Source organism: Hylobates moloch, unplaced genomic scaffold, assembly GCF_009828535.3.
Source record: "Hylobates moloch isolate HMO894 unplaced genomic scaffold, HMol_V3 SCAFFOLD_24, whole genome shotgun sequence".
Lineage (NCBI taxonomy): Eukaryota > Metazoa > Chordata > Mammalia > Primates > Hylobatidae > Hylobates > Hylobates moloch.
The window spans coordinates 31,869,612-31,879,640 of NW_026652299.1; the positions used below are offsets into that span (position 1 = coordinate 31,869,612).

A 10,029-nucleotide genomic window follows, 5' to 3' on the forward strand; every position below is an offset into this window, starting at 1 on the left:
TTGTATATGGTGTGAGGTAAGGTCCAATTTTGTTCTTCTGCATATGGATATCTTGCCTTCCTAACACCATTTAATGAAGATACTGTCCTTTTCCTATTGTGAATTCTAGGAACCTGTGTCAAAAACCAACTGACCATACATGCATAGGTTTATTTCCGGGCTCTTTATTTCATTCCATCTGTTGATATGGAATATGAAACAACCAAATTCATAGAAGTAGGGTGTTGAATGGTGCTTACTAGAGGATGGGTATTTGGAGGAATTAGGAGATAATGGTCAAAGTGTACAAAGTCTGGCTGGGCACAAAGGCTCACACCTGTAATCCCAGCATTCAAAGTCCGAGGCAGGTGGATCACCTGAGGTCACAAGTTCAAGACCACCCTGGCCAACATGAAGAAACACTGTCTCTACTAAAAATACAAAAATTAGCTTGGCGTGGTGGTGCACGCCTGTAATCCCAGCTACTTAGGAGGCTGAAGCAGGAGAATCACATGAACTGGGGAGGTGGAGGTTGCAGTGAGCCCAGATTGTGCCATTGCATTCCAGCCTGGGTGACACAGCAAGACTCTCTCTCAAAAAAAAAAAAAGGTACAAAGTCTCAGACAGGAGAAACACATTTAATTTTTTAAAAAATATTTATTGCACAGCATGGTAAATATGGTAAATAATAGCATATTTTGCATTTCAAACTGGCTAAAGGAGTAAACTTAAAATGTTCTCTCTGCAAAGAATGATAAGGATTTGAGGTGATAATATGTTACTTAGTTTGATTTACTTATTCTAAATTATATACATAAATCATAACATTACTTTGTGCTCCATAGATATAACTATAATTTGTCAATTCATAATAAAATAAATAAAGCATATATTCTGTACACAGCATAGAATTGGGCCATTTTTATGCAGCCTGCCTTTGTCTTTTAGTTGAACTGATTAAATCATTTGCATTTAATAAAACTTTACTAAATTATATATAATTTGCTACATCCAAATATATATTAATATGCCACAAAATTATACCCACACACACATATATGTATATACATACCACAAACTTATAATAATAATTTAACTCAGTTTAAATCTTTCTGCTATTTGTTTTCTCTTTGGTCCATCTGTTCTTTGTATGTTTATTTTTCCCCTTTTCTTACCCTCTTTCAATTATTTGAGGCTAGGCACAGCAGCTTAAACCTGTAATCCCAGTGGTTTGGGGGGCTGAGGTGGGAAAGTCACTTGAGGCCAGGGTTTTGAGACCAGCCCAGCCAACATAGTGTGACACTGTCTGTACAAAAACTAAAAATTAGCCAAGCATGCTGGCTGTAGTACTAGCTACTTGGGAGCCTGAGACAGGAGAATTGCTTGTGCCCAAGAGTGAGCTGCAGTGAGCTATGATCATGCCACTGCCCTCCAGCCTGGGCACAGAGCAAAACCCTGTCTCTAAACAAACAAACAGAAGGATAGATGATAGATAGATAGATAGATAGATAGATAGATAGATAGATAGATAGATGAATGATAGATAGCTTTAAAAAATCTCTTTAACTCTACTATTCACTGATTGACTATATTTTATTTTTCTTTCTTCCTCCATTTCTTCCTGCTTTTCCTTCTTCTTTTCTCCCTTCCTCTCTTTTTTCTCTCTCCTTTTTTTTTCCTTTATTTTGCTATTCACAGTAGCAAAGTCATGAAATCAACCTAAATGCTCATCAATGGTAGACTGAATGAAGAAACTGTGGTACATACACACTATGAAATACCAAGCAGCCATAAAAAGCAACAAGATTATATTCTTTGCAGCAACATGGTTGGAACTGGAGACCATTATTCTAAGCAAACTAACACAGGAGCAGGAAACCAAATACCACGTATTCTCACTTATAAGTGGAAGCTGAACATCAAGTACATATGGACACAAAGAAGAAAAACAGACACCAACGCCTACTTGAGAGTAGAGGATGGGAGGAGTGTGAGGAATGAAAAAACTACCTATTGGGTACTGTGCTTATTACCTGGGTGAAATAATGTGTACACCAAACCCCTACAATGCACAATTTACCTATATAACAAACCTCCACATGTACCCCAAACTTAAAATAAAAGTTAAAAAAAAATAGAAAATGTGGTATACATACACACACCATGGAATACTACTCAGCCATAAAAAATGATGAAATAATGTCTTTTGCAGAAACTTAGATGGAACTGCAGGCCATTATTCTAAGTGAAGTAATTAATAAGTCAAAAACCAAATACCACATATTCTCACTTACAAGTGGGAGCTAAGCTACAGGCAGAAAAAGGCATATAGAGAGGTATAATGGACATTGGAAATTCTGAATGAGGGAGTGTGGGAGGGAACTAAGGGATGAAAAACTACTTATTGGGTATAATGTACACTACTTGGGTGATGGGTTCACTACAATTCCAGACTTCACCACTGTACAATTCAGCCATGTAACCAAAAACCTCATGTACCGATAAAACTATCAAAATTGAAAATTAAAAAAATATATTAAAAAGGTCTTCAGAATTGAAAATTTGTCTTACTTTATATAAAAATTATACTTTATTTGCCTTCATTTTAGGGCAATATATTTACTAAATAGGGAATTCTACATGATATTTACAATTTTCTAATACTACAAGGGCATGTTTCCATTGTCTTCTAGATTGCATAATTTCTGAGAAGTCTCCAATTGTGTTTGTTTTGATTCCTCTGTAACTATATGTCTTCTTTCTCTGGATATGCAAGATTTCCTAATTATAATGGATTTTCAGTAGGTTAATTATTACGTGCCTTGGTGTGGATCACTTTGCATTTATTCAGTTGCTTGTCAAGCTTTTTTTTGGGCTTTTAGTTTTCATCAGGTTTGAACAATTTTTTTGTTGTTATTTCTTTAAGTATTTATTCTCACTTTCATATGCTCTTCTTCTCAGACTTCAATTATACAAATGTTAGATTCCTTCATATTATTCCATAAGTTACAAAGGCTTTTAAAATTATTTGTATTATTTCTCCACTCTGCTTCATTTTGCAGTAAAGTATATTGTTTTCACTGGTATTCATTTGTAACATCTAATATACTGTTTATCCCATCAGTTGTACTTTAGATTTCAGAAAAAAAATATTTTATTTTGTTTCTAGTTGTCTCTTTTCTTACTATATTCATGTTTGCTTTAAGATCCATAAGCACTCAGCCAGGCTCAGTGGCTCACGCCTGTAATGCCAGCTTTTTGGGAGGCCGAGGCTGGGCGGATCACAAGGTCAGGAGTTTGAGATCAGCCTGGCCAATATGGTGAAACCCTGTCTCTACTAAAAATACAAAAAATTAGCTGGGCATGGTAGCGGGAGCATGTAATCCCAGCTACTCGGGAGGCTAAGGCAAGAGAACACTTCAACCCGGGAGGTGGAGGTTGCCGTGAGCTGAGATCATGCCACTGCACTCCAGCCTGGGCGATAGAGCAAGAGTCCGTCAAAAAAAAAAAAAAAATTCATAAGCACAGTAATATTTGTAAGAGCTCTTTTAATCCAGTGATGCCGGAAGTTGCAATTTTTGGAATTGAAAAATTAGACCTTGGCGATGACCTTGAGCAGTAAGATAGATATAAATAACTCTCACATGATTAGCGTTCCAATAATGGAACACTAGGCATAAATGTGTTAAGCTCTTCATCTGCTATATATAATACTATCTACTATTTCTCAGTTACTATTTTTATAGTAACTGAGTTTTCACCTAGTTGTTCAAAATTTGCTACATCTGTGCATGTTTAATAAATTTGTATTTATTAATACAAATTAATGCTGGATATTGTGAGTTCTATGTTGTTGAGAATTCAGAATTAGTTGCATGACTTTGAAGGGTGATTACGTTTGTTTTACCGGGAATAAAGTGATCTTTTGACCAGGTCGATCCATTCTGTATCTGTTTATAAGCTTTGTGAAGGCAAGTCAAGAATAGCCTTTAAGATTAATTAAGCCCTACTGTTAAGTAATAATTTTGGGAACTGTCTTTATTGCTCAGTGTCTTAAAAGTGGTTTATCCTGTCTGGTCATGTAGAATTGAAACATCCCCCAACACTACATTAATTCTGGGAACTGTTTACTTTGTAGCTTCCCAGATTTTGTTTGTTTGTTTGTTTTGGCTGATCTCATGGAATTTCTCTCTATGCATGTGAAGATTAGCATCCAGCCAAATATCAAAGAATATCACCCACAAGAATGTCTGAAACCCTTTCTGTATATATTTCTTTCCTTTGGCAATGTGTTCCACAAATGTCATCCACTTCAGCCGCCCTGGACTTTGTTCTCTGTGCACCCAACTCAGCAAGATTTTACGCAAGTAAAAGTAGGTTCCACCTCCCTTGGTGGGGGTCCAGAAAAAGCCCTCAAGTATAAAACTGGGGTATTCTTAAAGCTGTACCATTGGTTTTCCTTCCTTCTGGGGCAATTATATACCATTTCACAACTTTCTAGCTTTTTCATGGCAAAGCATAAGTCTGATCCTGGTTACTGCTTCAGGGGCCAAAGCAGAAAACTGTGCTGAGGATTCTAGAATTAATTAATGTATAAACAAATTAATGCCAGTGGTTAGCATATTGAATGTGAAGTGTTTATGGGATATCCACTTGAAAAATAATGACAAGTAATTGGATATTTAACAATTCATGAGAGTGATTTGGACAGAATATATATTTGGAGAATCATTTTCATGGACCTGAAAATTTATAGCAGAGGAGTAGAAATGAGAACAATTATAGTCAAGTGACGGGTGCATTATATAAATTACTGGTGTTAATGAGTATTGAAAAGTGAAGGAGTAGTTGCTACATTTTATGAATTAAATTTTGCAAGAAGAATATGCATTGGATGGTGTAGGAGATAGCAGTTTGGAGGAAAACATGCCCTTCCCAGTTATAAATCATTCAAATTAGTAGTTACCTATTTTCCTTGCTTCAGATTAGAGAACCTCTAAATTAAAGATCTCATTGTTGGTTTTTATGACTATGTTGCTTCAAATTAACCAGGCTAGGAAAAAAAACAGATTAATAAATTGAGAAAAACTGAAACCACATTCAAACTAATCAGAAATCCAATAATATAGACGTGCACAATCCATATACAGGAATTTGAAATACTTTGGGAAAGTATAAAGTATCATCGAGAATCAACTTTAAGATATCGGGAAAATATAACAACAAGCAACAACCAAAAATCAGTGGGCTATAAAAATTTATCTGTCTTTCTTTGACTATTAATATAAATTTATTGCTTACTAGTACTAGGGTATTTCTTAGAGTCCAGGCTCTATTATTAATATGAAAATCAATGCCAAATTATAGTAGGTTAATCAAACGAAGGCAACCATGTGTTAAGTTAGTGTCAGAGGCTGAATTACATAGGACTCATCCTTCTAACTTCTAGTCCAGGACTCTTTTCCTTGAGTAGGAATGTGCCCACAACTGGCTTCCTGCTCTCTGAATAGTTTCTCATTCTTCCTGAGCACACAATTCAGCTAAATCCCTAGCCTCACATGAAGTTAGATAATTTCATCTGTCCTTCCAGGTCTGCATGTAAAACCCTCCCACAGAGTGCTGTTCTCTGTGTTCCCCATTTCTACGGGGATCTATGAAACCCAAGACAATCTTAGGAGCCACATGTTGAAGTAGCAGAGCGTCTGTCAGTCTGTACCCTATGCAATTGTGAGGTGCTTCCTTTCTTTCCTACCACTGCCATTTGTACTTTATGTGAATGAAAAATAAACTATTGTGTTAAGTCACTGAGATTTAGGGATTTATCTTTCACAGTAGCAAGTGCTGCCTTAATTAATAAAGATCTATAACTTTGTATAGATAATCATCTGATAATGTTTTTAAATTAATTTTAATTGGTATTTTAAGTTCCAGTGTACATGTGAAGGATGTGCAGGTTTGTTACACAGGTAAACGTGTGCCATGGTGGTTTGCTGCACCCATCAACCCATAACCTAGGTATTAAGCCCAGCATGCATTAGCTATTTTTCCTAATGCTTTCTATTAAAAAGATATGTGTACCCGTATGTTCGTTGCAGCACTATTCACCATAGCAAAGACAAAGAATCAACCCAAATGTCCATCAGTGACAGACTGGATAAAGAAAATGTGGTACATATACACCATGGAATACTATGCAGCCATAAAAAGGAACAAATTCATGTCCTTTGCAGGAATATGGATGGAACTGCAGCAAACTAATGCAGGAACAGAAAACCAAACACCGCATGTTCTCATTTATAAAGGAAAGCATGTTTTAATAGGCTAAGAATAGATGCCACTGAAAACAGATGTAGAGAAGGGCAGACTCATAAGAGACACTCTTCTCCACTTTCCCCTCATGCCTGTCTATCTAAATTAAAGGGAGACCAGCTCAGTAAGAGATGGTTTCTCTACAACCTAGGGTAAAATCTGTCATCTTCATTCAGTGCACAGGGGATGCTAATATTAGAAGAGAGAGCTAAGTCAAAAACTATACAGGAAAGCTTAGTTTGGACTTGGGGGGAAAAGCCCTAGGGGAAACAGACAAGAACAAGTAAAAGAGTGAATGTGATAGGAGGGGTGTACTAAATGATTTCCCTTACAAAACGGAAGTTACCTGGGTCTTAAACTTTTCGTTATGAGCTATATGAGGCATGGTACACAGAAGGGTTTTGTTTCATTGTCCCATTTTAGAGAAAAGATACCTATAACCAAATTTGATGCTCATAGTCATAACACTGTCTCCTTTCTTCTGAAAATAACCTTTGAGATTAAGTATCCATCATCTTAGCCCATTATAAAATGAGTCATCCATTCCCATTAGCAACTAGTCCTAGTCACTCAATATCACCCAAGGAAGCCACTTAAGACACACTACAGAAAAGGATAGTATGGACTGAGCCACCACATTCATTTTTCCTTGTATTGGAATTTGCTCACCTAATTTCATTGTCTCCTCTAACACAGCAATCTATTCGGGTTCATTGACTGGTCTGGATTTACACAGGTTATTTGAAAGATAAAGGTCAGGTACACACCAGACTGCTAGAACCACATTTATTAACCACAGTCTCCCTGCACCCCCAGCCCCCACGGCCTCACTGACTTTTAGCATCATCAGTGTCTTCTGGAGCATGAGAGCAGTAAATTTAATGTGGCAGAACATGAAACAAGAGCCAAGAATCAAGCCACAGATTAGTGATAGATGATGCCAAGTTCAACCTTATTAGCCTTTGAAAAACCACACTGCTCTGCCAAGCCAGTATCTAAACCTTGTTACATACAGAGCACCTAGATGGTCCAATTGCTGCCAGTTTTAATCAGAGGATGACAAAGAGGCAATTAGATAAGGCTTGGAGATGAAGATGAAGTCCTTCCTCAAGGGGATTTGCTGCTGGCTGAGATTCCAGCCTAAGAAGTTTTAAAAATTCTGTCTTGACTCTCTGCCTCGAGCCTTGCTAATTTTATACCACCAGTCTTCAGGCTTTGATTTTTTTTTAAAGATTCACATGTATGTGTTCATAAAGCAAGGCATCTTCAAGAAAGAAAATGTCAAAAGTAGCTCCAGTGCAAAGAAGGGAGCTGCTTGTAGTCCATTAGCTTCATCAAACTGTAACTTTGACTCCTGCCCTTTGGGGATAGGATCCTCTTCAGAGATGAACAACAGATGTAACCAGGACGCAGGTTCTGTGCAATGTACACAGTGCTCAGCCATTACCGCCATGGTGGCTGGGCTCAATTTGATGATCTTTCTCTCAACTAATATTGCGGGAAGTGGCTTCAAGGGTGCCAGGGGAGGATGTTGGGAGGTCCTGAGGACTGGCTCAATATTATAAAGTCCTGAAGGCTGGAGAAACCAGTAGGTTTAACTCAGTATGCCAAAAGGCAGCATAATTGAGGTAGATCATGATACTAATTCTCTAGAAGGCTAGAACATGCCTTGCAGCATGCCTCAGGGGGCAAGATAATATTGTGTCTCAAGTCCATGAGGTGAGGAGGTGCTGGAAATGCAATCTTTATACAGAATTCAAAATTAATTGCATCTAGCACCTGGTTCTATTTTATTTCCTATCCAAAAGATACTCTTAATACTAGCTTAAAAACAGTACTGGAAAAACAGAATATTTTGTCCTCACTGCATATTGGACATTGTGGAACAACTAAAGTGAGAAAGATAAAGTCATTACATGATAGGAATAGAAGAAACTCAAGTTCGAATCATAAACAGATGTTCAAATCATACATCAGAACTGCATGTTCTGATGTTAGGAGCAGAAGCAGAGAAGCAAGAAGCCTAGAATATTCGAAGAACAAGGAGGCCCTGGTGGAGTGCTCTGAGTTAATGAATTAATGTGGGCTTCCTGGAGCAGCAGCATCTGCATCAACTGAGAGCCTGCTTAAGGTGCAGAAACTTGGGCTCAACACTACTTGCTAAATCAGACTACATTTTAACCTGTTTCGAAGGCCTATTAGGGTTTGGGAAGCACCGCATTCAACATCTGCATCAGAAAGAACTCAGCTAGTCTGACCTCATATTAGCCCCCATAAATACTTGAGCAAGGGAAGACAGCAGTCTTTGCCTTTAGGCCAAAAATCTATACTTATAGAAAAGAAAATGGGCTGCCCTGCTGGACAAGGCTTATGGTTTGAGATAGAAGCAGAGTTTTGGTAAAGAGAAACCAAGAAAAACTGACCTGCTCAGGAGGAATTACATTCAAGACTGTATGCCTTTCCCACAGAACCTGCTCTGTGCTGCCTGCTCCAGGTCTGCACATCCCGAAAGGAATCCTCATTGTCCACGTGGCTCAATCCCTTGTGAAGAACCACAGCCAGCTGTGGGGAAAACGCACCTACACAGCTCCAAAGATGACCAGGGCCAGCTGTCTTTACCAATTAACCGGGCTCGTCATCTGCAGTTATAAAAAGAAAACTAAATATCATCACATGTGATAAAGTAAACATAGTAAAGAGAATTTATAATGAAGACACTTAGCAAATACTGTAGCATGGACTCCAAAAACTTGAAACTTGGGCTAGCCAAGAAACATGCAGTATGGCCACATTGGGGCCAAACAGCTGAGTGCCATTTACAGCCTTGGAATTGAACAGCCAAATTCAGTGCTGCTCAACATTCAGCCTGCATCACACTCACCCAGTGAGAGTTAGAACACAAATTGCTGGATCCAGCCCCAAAGATCCTAATTCATGGGTAGGGGTAAAGCTGGGAAATTCGCATTTCTCCCAAAGTCCGAGGTGAGGCTGATACTGCAGGCCCAAGGAACTCGCATTGAGGAAGAACCACTGGCCAAGGGATAAAGCTGAGAATTGGCCCAGGAGCCAAACTAGGAATTATTCAGGGGATAGACGGACATTTAAAAACTGGATCAGAGATAGAGAGAAAAGAAAGCCTATTTCAACTTTAAAATAAGTGGTAGTTGTAAAAATTAATAAGTAAACAACAAACAAATACAAGTATAACATATTTTTGCCAAGTAAGTGGTTAGAAAAATAAACTAAATATCTGAACAACAAATTAGACACAAAGAAAACTAAATTGGTGATCTGGGGGATAAAACTTAGGCACTTTCTTGTAATACACAACAAGGATGCAAAACCGTAGAATACGTAAGCTAAAAAGGTGAAAGCCATACAGACCATTCCATGGGGTCAAAAGTTATCTGACATAAAAATAGAGAAGGGGTCGGGTGCGGTGGCTCATACCTGTAATCTCAGCACTTTGGGAGGCCAAGGAGGGTGGATCACGAGGTCAGGAGTTTGAGACCAGCCTGGCCAACATGGTGAAACCCCAACTCTACTGAAAATAGAAAAATTAGCCGGGCGTGGTGGCGCACGCCTATAATCTCAGCTACTCTGGAGGCTGAGGCAGGAGAATCGTTTGAACTCGGGAGGCGGAGGTTGCAGTGAGCCAGGATTACGCCATTGCACTCCAACCTGGGCGACAGGATGAGACTCTGTCTCAATGAAAAAAAATAGAGAAAGAAAAAAAAAGAG

At 38.4% G+C, this 10,029-nt stretch overlaps 1 long non-coding RNA gene across 1 annotated transcript in view; it reads right to left on the reverse strand.

Annotated features, from left to right (window-relative positions):
• The window catches only part of LOC131382458 (uncharacterized), a 40,839-nt gene extending 31,980 nt beyond the window's left edge, over nucleotides 1-8,859 (reverse strand). The window contains exons 1-2 of the long non-coding RNA XR_009211961.1: nucleotides 8,712-8,859; nucleotides 4,946-5,032 (exon numbers count right to left, since the gene is read on the reverse strand). This is a non-coding gene — a long non-coding RNA (uncharacterized LOC131382458). The remainder of the gene's footprint in view (nucleotides 1-4,945; nucleotides 5,033-8,711) is intronic.
• Between the last annotated feature and the right edge of the window lie 1,170 nt (nucleotides 8,860-10,029).